This window comes from Octodon degus, unplaced genomic scaffold, assembly GCF_000260255.1.
Source record: "Octodon degus isolate 3935 unplaced genomic scaffold, OctDeg1.0 scaffold00038, whole genome shotgun sequence".
Classification (NCBI taxonomy): Eukaryota; Metazoa; Chordata; class Mammalia; order Rodentia; family Octodontidae; genus Octodon; species Octodon degus.
Genome location: NW_004524614.1, coordinates 7,880,985 through 7,893,709, shown reverse-complemented (window position 1 = coordinate 7,893,709; position 12,725 = coordinate 7,880,985).

Here is a 12,725-nt window from a genome sequence, read left to right as displayed (position 1 = left end):
ATTGGAAAAACACTCGTCACCAGAACCCAAGGAACCAAAATTGCATCTGATGGGCTCAAAGGTCGTGTGTTTGAAGTGAGCCTTGCTGACCTGCAGAATGATGAAGTTGCCTTTAGAAAATTCAAGCTAATTACTGAAGATGTTCAGGGCAAAAACTGCCTGACTAACTTCCATGGCATGGACCTCACCTGGGACAAAACGTGTTCCATGGTCAAAAAATGGCAGACGATGATCGAAGCTCATGTTGATGTCAAGACTACCGATGGTTATTTGCTTTGACTGTTCTGTGTTGGCTTTACTAAAAAATGCAACAATCAGATACAGAAGACCTCTTACGCTCAGCACCAACAGATCCGCCAGATCCAGAAGAAGATGATGGAAATCATGACCGGGAGGTGCAGACAAATGACTTGAAGGAAGTGGTCAATAAACTGATTCCAGACAGTATTGGGAAAGACATAGAAAAGGCTTGCCAATCTATCTACCCTCTTCATGATGTCTTCGTCAGAAAAGTAAAAATGCTGCAGAAGCCCAAGTTTGAATTGGGAAAATTCATGGAGCCTCATGGTGAAGGTAGCAGCTCTGGAAAGGCTACTGGGGATGAGACTGGAGCTAAAGTTGAACGAGCTGATGGATATGGACCACCAGTGCAAGAGTCCGTTTAAGATCCAGATTTTTAATAGTGATAAATAAAGTCCTATTTGTGATGAAAAATAAATAAATAAATAAAATAAATTGGATCAGGAAAGCTGCTTCAGAGAAAGGGTCAGGAATTATGGTCTGTAATCTAAACTTGTGCACCACCTTTTTGGATAGCCTACTGGCTAAAGATGGTTGTTACATTTTTAAATAGTTGCAAATAATGAAAGTAAGGGATTGCGTGACACGTGACAAGTATAGGAAATTCACATTTCAAGATCCACAAATAAAAGTTGTAATGCAACAAAGCATCTTCATCTATGCAGAGTCCACAGTTGCATTAGCCCTGCAACAGCAGGGCTGAATAGTGGTGACAAATCATATGGGATCCAAAAACCCTAAAATGTATTCCCTTGCCCTTTCCAGAAAAGAAAAAAATCTACTAACTCAAACTATACTACAGAATTTGATAAAAGAACTGATTTTTCAACCTTAGTATATTTAGTACCTAAGTTTATTTTTTATTATTAATTGCATTGATACTATTGGGATTTATATAATGATGATATTCATCATAGGAAATCTGTACCTGTATGTGACATATCTTAATTCCCCTTTTTCCCCATTCCCCTCCCCTCTTCCTTCCTTCCTTCCTTCCTTACAAAGATATGTTTCCATTTTATCCTTCTTTTCACATTTTTTCTTTTTCCTTACTTCCTTTTTCCCTCTCCCCTCACTAGTTTCCCTTTCCTTTTTTTCCCCATAATTTTATTGACAGACAAATAGCAATGAGACAGTTTCAAATCAAATTGGTAGGACAGTTTCAATAATTAACACATTTCATACTGTCTTCCTAGCAGTTATTTGCTGTACAAGACGCAGACATGATATCCTATTTACAAACACTATTACAACAAATCCCTCTATTCATTAAGAGAGTATAATTATATATCTATCCTAACCCCCTTTCCTTTAGAATAATTTCTTCCTATTTCTCAGTATCTCTTATAAATGTTCGTTCTTATTTACATTTTCAGTGTCTCACACCAAGAGACAATTTACACATTTGTTTGTTTCATTTCACTTAAGATTATGGCCTTGGGGCCAGGGAGATAACTCAGTAGAATAAGCGCTTGCCTGGCAAGTGCAAGGTCCTGAGTTCAATCCCTGGCACTGCAAAAAAAAAAAAAAAAAAAAAGATTATGACCTCAAGGTCCATTTATTTAGTGTAAATTCTAATTTATTCTTCTTTATGGCTGAGTAGCAATCCAGTGTATTAAAAAAATCTTTTTTCATTCATTTATCAGTTGATGGGCATTTGGGCTGTTTCCAAGATTTAGCTATTGAAAACTATGCCATCATAAATGTGGGTTCACATATATCTCTGTGGTGTGATGCTTTTAACTCTTTTAATAAAATATCAAGAAGGGGAATAACTAGGTCATAACCTCTAGTCCTAGTTGTTTGAGGAATCTGCACTTTGATTTCCACAGTGGTTGCACCAGTTTACACTCCTACCAAAAGTAGAGAAGGTTTTATTTTGTCCCACATCCCCAGAAGAATTTGTTACTAGTAGATCTGAAATCTCAGCATTGTTTTAATTTGCCTCTCTCAGATGACCAGTGCAGGGAGTATCACAATCCTGACTTAAAATTAGAATACAGAGCTACTATGATAAAAACAGCATGGACAGATTAAAGCATCTACAAGCAGGCACAGGGGCCAGGGGTTTGATTCCTGGGCCTGCCTTGCCAGACTGGCCCCCGGGGTGCACTGAGATGGCAATTGAGACTGGGCATAGTGGTGTGCACCTGTAATCCCAGTTCTTGGGAGACTATAAACAGGTGGCTCACTATGAGTCCAATCTAGTAGTGAGACCCTGAACACCCTGTAGACCCTTCCCTAAAATACAAAACACAAAAACAAAAACCAAAAAAAAAAACCCAGCATAGTACTTATGGGGAAAAAAACCCTCAGGATCAACAGAACAGATTAGAGATGCAGAAACAATTCCAAATACATTCAGCCACCTTATCTTTGACAAAGGGACCAAACACCTTCACTGGAAGAAAGATAACCTCTTTAATAAATGGTGCTGGAAAAAAACAGCTTTCCACATATTGAAGATTAAAACTTTTAGATCCATGTCTACTACCATATACCAAAGTAAAATTAAAGTGGATCACAACTCTAAATAGTAAAACAAAAACACTAAATCTACTGGAAGAGAGAATAGGTAGAACTCTTGAAGATGTTGGTATAGGAAAAGACTTCATTAACAGAACCCCAACTTCATGGAAAAAACTGACAAGGATCAACAACTGGGATCTCATCTTATTAAAGCTTTTACACAGTAAAAGAAGCCTCCAGGAGAGTGAAAAAACAACCCACAAAGTAAGAAGGAATTTTAGTCAGTCATTCTTCAGACAAAGGACTACTACTATTTAGAACATATAAAGAATTGAAAAAAAACAGAAACCCCAAATCTAAAGACCCAGTCCAAAAATGGGCCTCTAAGATGAATACGCACTTCTCAGATGAAGAAGTAGAAACAGAAGTACATATGGGAAAACAAATGTTCACCATCACTAGTCATTTGAGTACTTAGGTTTATCCCCTAAAGCTCTATTGTGATCTTGGAAAGAAGGGATACATCATAGCTGATAGCTGTAAGGCATCTGTCCTGTGGCCTGAGAGCAAAGCATAGGTTCTTATCAGTGGGGCAGATGCTCCACAGTTCTCAGGAATGCTCCATGACCAAATGGACCAGGCAGGCTGACCAGGAAACGGCTGAAACAGAACCCTGCTGCCAGTGCCGCCAACATGGGACCCTGTGTCACCAGTACCCAGAGTACTTTGCTAAATTATCCTTGCATCTCTGCAGCATAGCCTTAAAGGTCATGGCCCTGAAAAGAAGGTTCTGGTTGGCCACACCTGGGCCACATGCCCACACACAGGAGAGTGATATAGATGCTCTACCTTGCTGATTTTAGACACGTATCTTGCTCTTCACACAGACTTTCCTCTCAATAGGAAAGCACGCTAAGAAGCCCAAGAATAAAAATCAAACACGTTCACCTTCATCACCCCAAGTGTGGTGTGTGTGCCAGCAACCTCAGCCTCATCTGGTAACTGTCATAAATGCAGACTCTCAACATCTCCCTAGACCCCCGACTCAATCTGCAGCTTGCTGAGATCCCCAGGTGATTTGTGCATATGTTCTGATTTAAAACAAGATCCAAAAGGAGTCCTAGCTTGGTAGAATTTCAGGCAGTATTATGTAAAGAGAGGAAATATGCAGGCAAGGTGGAGGCATATGTTTTGGTTTGGAGGAGGTTACCCATAAATGCAACAGATTGGCCTAGGAACTGATTCCCCTAGGGCATGTCTGCTTCTCACAGTTTATTATTTTCTTAAACCCTCAAATTTAAAACCTCCAAAATCATAGCATTTCCTGAGGCAGCATTCTAGGAATCTAGGAGCCTGTCAGTAAAAGGAGTTGATAGGATAGGGTCCCTCTAGATGTGTGGGCTATTTGTGAACATGAGCTTGCCAGTGTTGGTCACATGGGCAGAAAATATTTTTAAAAGCCAAAGATAAAGTATTGACCTAGTGTAAATTCAAAGTGGAAGTTTCATATGAACCAAATCACACTTTGACTCAGAGCCCAGTTCTGTCACTTATTTAGTGATTTCTATATAACATATCACCTTCCGGAGGCCAGATGTTTTCATCTCTAAAATGGGATTAATAAGAACTGCATACCATAGTGCTCAGCAGCAGCTAGGTATACCATTAATTATAGCTCTCATCACTGGCTTTAATTTGCTACATTTGGAGCCCATTCATGACAGTTAATCATGAGCTTGATTGTATTTAAAGAGATGATTGGTTTGTTGGATTAACTCATTGATGAACCCATAGCTCAATGGTCTCCTGGGAGGTGGGGCCCACCTAGAAGAAGCGAGGCACCATGGTCCCACCTTTGAAGGGCAGATCTTACCCCTGACTCCTTCCCCTTGCTCGGATTCTTTCTTTTTCTCTTTACTTTCTGACTTCCATAAGATGAGCAGCTGCTTTCTCCCATGCTTTCCCATCATGCCCTATTACTATGGACTGAACATCGGAAATCGTGAGCTAAGATAAGCCTCTCCTATTTTAAGGCCTATATGTCAGGTATTTTCTCCAGCAACAGAAAGGTGACTAATGCATAATGATATTTTATGTCATAGTTAACCAAATTATCACCCCTTATCAACTCTTTTTTGCAGGAGTTAGTATTATAGCCACTCAGGCTAAATGATGTGTTGAGATTTAGGATTACAGATTCTGAAGTATCAAACTTCTGTTTCTGTGTCCACTTTCTGTCACTATGAGACACCACAGAGTACAGTTGTTTATACCATGAAATCAGTTTGATAAATTGCAACCCTTAATATCAGAAGAATAAAGGGTAGAGTATATACTTTAGGTATGACATCTAGAATATTGCCAACGGTAACCATAAGAAAAAGGTCTCAGCAAAATCTTTCACACAACAGAAATGGTTACTCTTAGCTGTCACTAACCTACTAAAATTTACTTCCAAAAATCTTTAGTATTAAAAATAAACAGATCTCTCCAAGCACAGGGCAGTGGTCAGTATTACAAGTATGTGCTATGTCTAATCATTTTTCTGTATTTCCTTTGAGAATATATCACCTTAATAAAATTAAATAGAATTTGTTCCCACTGCTGAAATGTTTTGGCCACAATGCCTCTGAAGTTACTAAATAAATTTTTATTGAAAACAAACATAGGTTTCCAGTTATTCTTTTAATTTTTATTTCCTTGTAAATTAAAGAAGAACACAGTTATAAAGTAGAAAAACAGCTAATAAAGTTTAAATAAGTTGTTAATAAATAAGCTAGATACATAAAATTTTTAAACTATAAAAATTTAGCAGTGAGATAGCAGTGAGATACCTCTCTTTCTTTATTTCTTTTCTTTTTCTTTTTTTGTTTGGGGAGCTCAATTAATTATCTAGGATTTTCCCCATGTAACACTGTTTCAGTGACACTACTACCCATTCTCCTGTCAGTTGACAGAAAAAAGTGGCCATCATGCTTGAATTTCCTGAACTTCACCCTTAACAAGAAGAGATTTACCTCCCACAGACAGATATCTGTTTTGTTTTGTTTTGAGACTGAGTTTCTCTGTGCAGTTCAGTCTGTGCTTGAACTCATTTTGTAGCCCAGGCTGGCCTCAAACCCGCAGCCATCCTTCTGCCTCTGCCTCCCAGTGCTGGGATGACAGGCACACACCACCACACCCAGCTGTGTTTCTTCTTTATTCTGTATCCAGGGGAAGAATTGTAGGCTTCCACCTTTTTAAGCCCAATCCAATTTCTTTCCAACTTTTCAGGAATGTGTTTTAGCTTGTTGACATTGGCTTTCATCTCACGTGTCCTCATCCCATGCTACATCCTGCACTAGACAACTTTTCCTTACTGAGACAAAATATTGATATACACACCTTAAAAGAAGCTCCTTTGGGCTCTCAGTTCCAGATAGTTCAGTCCATGGTCAGCTAGTTTCATGGCAGAAATATAATGGAAGGGCATTGTGAAGGAAAGCTGCCATATCAGCATTCACCAGAGGAAAAGATTTAATGCAAGACATACATATATGTAAGAATTTACAACATTAGTTTAAAGTGGCTTTCCAGGGGCTAGGGATTTGGCTCAGTGTTTGAACGCTTGCCTAGCAACTTGGAAGCCCTGGATTCAGTCCTTGGCACCAAAAAGAGAACAAAAGACATAAAAATAAAAAGCCTTTCCCAAAGTCACTTCCCACAGAGACAAGTAGGTGTGAAAGTGCAAAAGCACTGTGCTATGGTTTGTGTTTAGTTGTCCCCCCAAATCCTCATGCAGTCCTGGGGCAGAGACTTCTAGAGTTTGTGATTAACTCATGATCCACTGGGATTATGGGTGATCCAAGGCTGGGATTAGGGGATTTAGTACTGCTGGGATTATGGGTGTGAGTATTATACCCAGCCTTGGGACAGATAGCCTGAATGTAATAGAAGAGAGACACAGAGACAGACTTCCTCTCTGTAGCCATTATTGCTGCTACTCCTCCTTTGGATCTTCTTGCTCTTTGCTGCTGCCATGGACTGCTGCACTCTGCCTTGTGCCACTCTGCCTTGGAGCCAGCCAAGTATGGGCTGAAGCTTCCAGTAACTGTGAGCTGAATGAATCATGCCTTCCTTCATTTTAGGTGTCGGGTATTCCAAAGTCACAACAGTTTCAGCATTGCTGAAAAGTCCAAGTCCCAAGTCTCCTCCAAGACCTAAGACACAGTCTTAGCTGTGACCCCCTGTACAAAAGAAAAATTAAACACTTCCAACATTCAAAAGCGCAAGATAAACATTACTATTCCAAAAGGTACACATAAGAGGACACCAAGCATTGGGACCAACACAAGTCCAAAATCCAGCAGGGCCAACATTAAACCCTGTAGGTCCTTGTGGAACATCCACAACAACCCATGGCAAATGGTAAGCTCCATGTGGCTCTGCCCCAATGGCACTTCTGGTGATTGTATCTCTCATGGCTTCTCTCTTAGGCCAACTTTGCTCCCTCTTTGAAGTTTTCCTTAGATGATCACGTTTCTGGTTTTCCAAACTTCTGGGGTTTCCACTGAATAGGCTTCTCACTCACAGCTTTACACACTGCCCTCTCAGGGGCACACTGCCTGGCCTCCCAGACCTTCTTCTGAAATCAAGGTGGGAGCCTTCTTAAGAAGGCATTCTGGGCTGGTGAGATGGCTCAGTGGTCTAAAGCACCTACTTAAAAAAACAAGCTAAGCTAAGCTAAGCTAAGCAAAGCACAGGGACCGCGGTTCAATCCCCCAGCACCACATGCCAGCCAGCCCCGCCCCCTGGTGGGCTGAGCTGGCCACACACACAAAATAAATAAACAAATAAATAAATTAATTAAAAAAAAAAAAGAAGGCATTCTGAATGCACCTAAAACCAGCGCCATGTGGATGATGCCAAGTCTGCTGCCAGCTGGAGCAGTAGCCAGGCTTCCTTCTCTCTTGGCTGTAGAGGTCAAGTGCCTGGATTGATGAACAGCCTGACCCTGATTCTGAGGAACAAATTCTCCATGCCGGCACCATTTTGGAACCTGGTGTGACCGCTGCCCTCATTGTTGAACATGGGCTCTGTGGCTTTCTCCTCAAGGCAGTCTCTCTCCCTTGCAATTCTCAGGCTGCAAAGAGTGGAGATCTACTACCTTCAGAGATGCCCTCAGGCCATCCTTTTGATTCTCTGGTTCCTTCCTAGCAATACAGACCTCAGCTCTATCTTTGCAGTCCACAGCATTCTGGTGCTTCCTTTCTGGCTAAACTCAAAACATTTTAAATCATCCTGCTGTACTCTTTGCTCTTGATTCTCAACATAAATCTGGCTAAAAATCCCTAGTAACAGCCATGCTACTGTCCCAATATTTGGCTGCTTTGAAATATCTTTTGAAAGATTAATCAGTCTACCATGCTTAATTGCAGTCTCAGGCAAAGTCTCTGGACATGAGAAAAATTCAGACAGGCTTTGGGCCAAGCCATAATACAAATCATCTGGAGTCCAACAACCAATGCAGTTCTTCCCAACAGAAACCTCCTTAGCCTGGTCTTCACAGGCAGGCTTTCTATCAGCCTTCTGGTCTTCTGAGCTCTGACCAGAATCTCCCAAACAGAACAGCTGAAGGCATTCCAGCTCTTCAAACCTTTCCTATCTCTTCCCATGAGAAATTCCCAAAAACTCATACTCAACATAGTCAGGTTTAGCCATAGCAATGACCCAACTTCTCTAGTACCAAATTCTGTCTCAGTTACTCCTCTCTTATTGCTGGGACAAATACCCAACACCCAAAATGAAGGAAGGAAAGATTTATTTAGCTCAGTTACTGGAGGGTTCAGTCCACATTCAACTGGATCCAAGGCAGAGAGGCACATGGCAGAGAGCAACCTTTCATGGTGGCAGCAAAGAGCGAGAAAACAAATGGAGGAATAGCAGCAAGAAAATGGCAGCAGGCAACAATGGCAACAGAGAGAAAGTCTGTCTCTTAAATTGCATTCAGGCTCTCAGCTTACTCTTCTGTCATTGCTGGGACATGCTGTCTGTGTGATAGAGATCCAGAGGATCCAGTGGAAGGCTGGTAGCTTACTGTGATGTCCTGTGAGAGTCCCTGTCAGGAGGCCAAAGGTTCTGTGCTGGAAGCTGAGTGTCTGAGTCAGAAGCCTGAAGAATCTGTGCTGGAAGGCAGAATGTTGTAGGCAGCCGTATTAGACAGAAATATTATAGGCAGTCAGACAGGGCCAGGCCCTCAAGGAGACAAGATGGAAGGCAAGGTTACTTTACAACTTGGAAGAGACAGACACTCCCATATAGGCCACACCTCAAGACAAAAGAGAAAACATACAGCTACGTACTTCCCTAGGAATGGGCGTCAGGGATTGATATTCTAAATAGATATCAATCACCTTGAAAGTGCGCGAATAAGTCACTAGCCCAACCCCCAACAGGAAGAGACCTTGTCTTGTATTCATGCCTGCTTGCTACATGATTCACTTCCCCGTTTGGTACTGGATTTAATCAATTTTACCTGAGCACTGGTGCTTGTAATCTCATTGGTTGACCATAGTTTTGTCCCACCTCATGCCCACCTAAGCGAGTGCCCATGTCTTCTCCACCTTAGACCCGCCTCACCAAATGGTTTTCCTCTATAAAAGTCCCTGGAAGAGATAGCTTCCTGGGGACAACCCACTCAGGCCCCCCTCCTGTCCCTCTCTGGGACAGGAGCTTTCTTTCCCTCAATAAATATATTCTGCTTATAACCTCTGTTTGTTCCTAAAATTCATTCTTTGGTTTTAGAGAACACAAATTTGTTCCAGGTAGCTTTTAGGTTGGGAGATCAGTTTTTCTCCCTGTGTCATTTGGAGGTTTCCCTGTATCAAGAAGACAGCTTCCAAGCTGAGGGGAAAGCTCTGTGAAAGAAACAAAAGTGAGTCTTCCTTTTCCCTCTCACTTTTATTCCTTTCAGGTAACAAGCTGATTGCTTGGGGTCACTCACACCGAGGTATTCTACAAACACTTTCAGGCACATCCAGAACTATGCTGACTAGGCTGGTCCAATTTAGATGGGCTTTTGCGTGCTCAAGTTGATGCAATAGTTAACTGTCATATCCAGGAAGCAGAGAGCAGGGGAAAAGAGATGAAGTCCCCAAAGCCATGCCCCCATAAGCCAGACACCCTAAAAGTGTACTTCACTAATCTCTTCATTGTCTCTCAAACCAGCCAAGCAGACAGTCAAGACTGTCACATACCCTTATTCTCCTGGGTCACATTTTCTTCTGGGCATTGGCGTAATCCTACTTCTTGTCAGATTCAAACGTCTTGAAAGTGTCATTAGCTATCCCTGCTTCTCACCAACGCTTGTTTCGTTACTGCCTGCACTGCAGTTAGCTTCTGTTCTCAGTTGAACTAGTTGTTCTTGCTAATGCTTCACACTTGCCAAGACCCTAGAATAGTAATTTAACCTTTCCCTACTTTAGGCCTTTATTGCATTACATATGCAATGTTTGTTCTTTAATTTACAGACCCCATTTTTCCCTGGCACAGCTGTCTTTCCAGCCCCTTCTCCTTTGCAGTATTTCTGGGGGCTTCTCTTTTTTCATTTACTTTTCAATAAAAGTATTACTGGAGACCACAGAACTGCAGAGGTGAGTAGGATGCAACCCTTACCCACCCCCAGAGCCTATAGGATGTAAGAAAGACAATCAAATGATGATGAAAATAGTTATAAATAACTACAAATTCTGGAAAGCTGTGGGAGAGCAGGTGCTAGGGCTATGATCCCGTCCTGACAGCGAGGAGCGCCTGGCCTGGGAAGCACGCGGCAGAGGTGGCCATCCTGTGCACTGCTTGTCTTCCAATGTAAGATTCTGATGAATGAATGCATATTCATCTTAGTTTTAATTACTTAATAATTGTCACTCACATACTCTTTCACAGTCTGACATTTCCAGGTGGAGAATTTTTAGACTTTAATGTACAGTCTGTGTTTCAGCCTCCCTTTCATAGTTGTGTAGAGACTTGGACTTAATACATATTTATACACCTTCAGTTATTACTCAGTGGAGCAGCAGCAACTAGGATCCCACAGAATTCCAGGTGTCCGTCTATTTAAAGCTGAATTCATTTTTTTCTTAAAAAAGTAGATTTTCCTGCATGTAACTGTCTAAATTTAAACCTCATGTATTAGAGCAGGCAGTCTTCTGCAAAGGATTTTCATGAACACATCTCTTTGATATGCCATATTTGAAGAGGTATGGCTAGAGTAGGCGGCTATAGCTCCACCTCTGTCATTTCATAGTTGTGATAGGTTATTCAAATTCCATTCTGAAGGAAATAAAATAGTAAGCCAACATGGAAATTTGGGCAATCTGACCAAGTTTCTGAGTTACACTGCTATAATAGTCCATTGTTGTATACATGACCATTGTGAATAGAGAGGAAGCAGTTCTCCCACAGTGCACTTCCTTAACCATTCTTGAAGCTCCAGGAGCAACTAGGCCTGGAGGGAGACTAATGCCGAATGTATGTTGGAAAGGAATGGTCTTCACCTGGTTTTTAGGAGACCCAGTGTCGCACCTCACCCTCAACCCAGGTACATTTGACAGTGTTTGGAGATATTTTTGATTTTCACAACTGAATGGATGCTGCTGGCATCTAGTGGGTATATGCCAGAAGTACTGCCAAGCATCAGACAATGGACAGCCTCCCCCACTCTAACACTTACCCCATCCAAAATGCCAGTAGTGCTATGGCTGGGAAGCCTGATCTAACAGATTTGGGAATGTAATAATAATTCATTCCCAAATTCAGTGACTTTGAACCTCAACATAGATGTCAGGGGCTGGGGATTTAGCTCAATATTGAAATGCTTCCTTAGCATGTATGAGATCCTGGGTTCCTGCTCTGGTAGACACACACACACACACACACACACACACACACACACACACTCTTCACATATTTCTAGGGAAATCCGCAAAAAAAAAAAATTAATTTAAAAAAACAACTAGGTTCAGAGTTACAGGCCATTCATTTAGTCAACACATTCCGGATACTTTCTATGAGCAGGGTTTATCTTCAACAACTTTGGCCCTTGCTCATATGGACTGGGAAGCAGATGTTAGTCACTTGCAGACTTGTAGAACACATTGCAGGGATTACCCCAGAGCTTCTGATTCTGCAGATCTGAGGAGGGCCTAAGAATTTGCCCTTCTAATGAGGACCTTGGGGGTGCTTTGGAGACTGGCCTTCACTAGCTTTTGGAAAATCATTGTTTGTTTTGGGGAGTGTCTCAGTTACTCTTCTCTTGTTGTTGGGACAAATACTTGACACTCAAAATGAATGAAGGAAAGGTTTATTTAGCTCACAGTTATAGGAGGTTTCGGTCTATATTTAGCTGGCTCCAAGACAGAGTGGCACATGGCAGAGAGCAACACTTTCATGGCAGTGGCAAAGGGCAGAGAAGAGCCAGGGGAGGAGAAGCAGCAACAATGGCTACAGAGAACAAGTCTGTCTCTCTCCCTTATGTTGCATTCAGGCTATCGGACCCAGGCTGGGTGTAGCACTCACACCCAAAATCCCAGCAGTACTAAAACCCATAACCTCAGCCTTGATCATGAATTAATCTCAAACTCTGGAAACACCCGCCCCATGACTGTGCAAGGCTCTGGGGGGACAACTAGACACAAACTATAAAAGGGAATTAAAGAAAACTCCTGAGCTAGGCATAGTGGCACAGGTTACTAAGGAAGCTGAGAGTGAAGTATCACAAGTTTCAACCAGCCTAGGAAATTTAGTGAGACCTCTATCAAAATTTTAAAAACCATAAAAGTTCTAGGGCTGTAGATCAGTGCACATGCCCTGGGTTCAATAGCCAGTATCACAAACAATTTTAAAAAGCAAAAAAATAAAAAGGAGATATAGCTCAGTGGTAGAAAACTTGCCTAGCCTGCACAAGGCCCCAAGTTAAA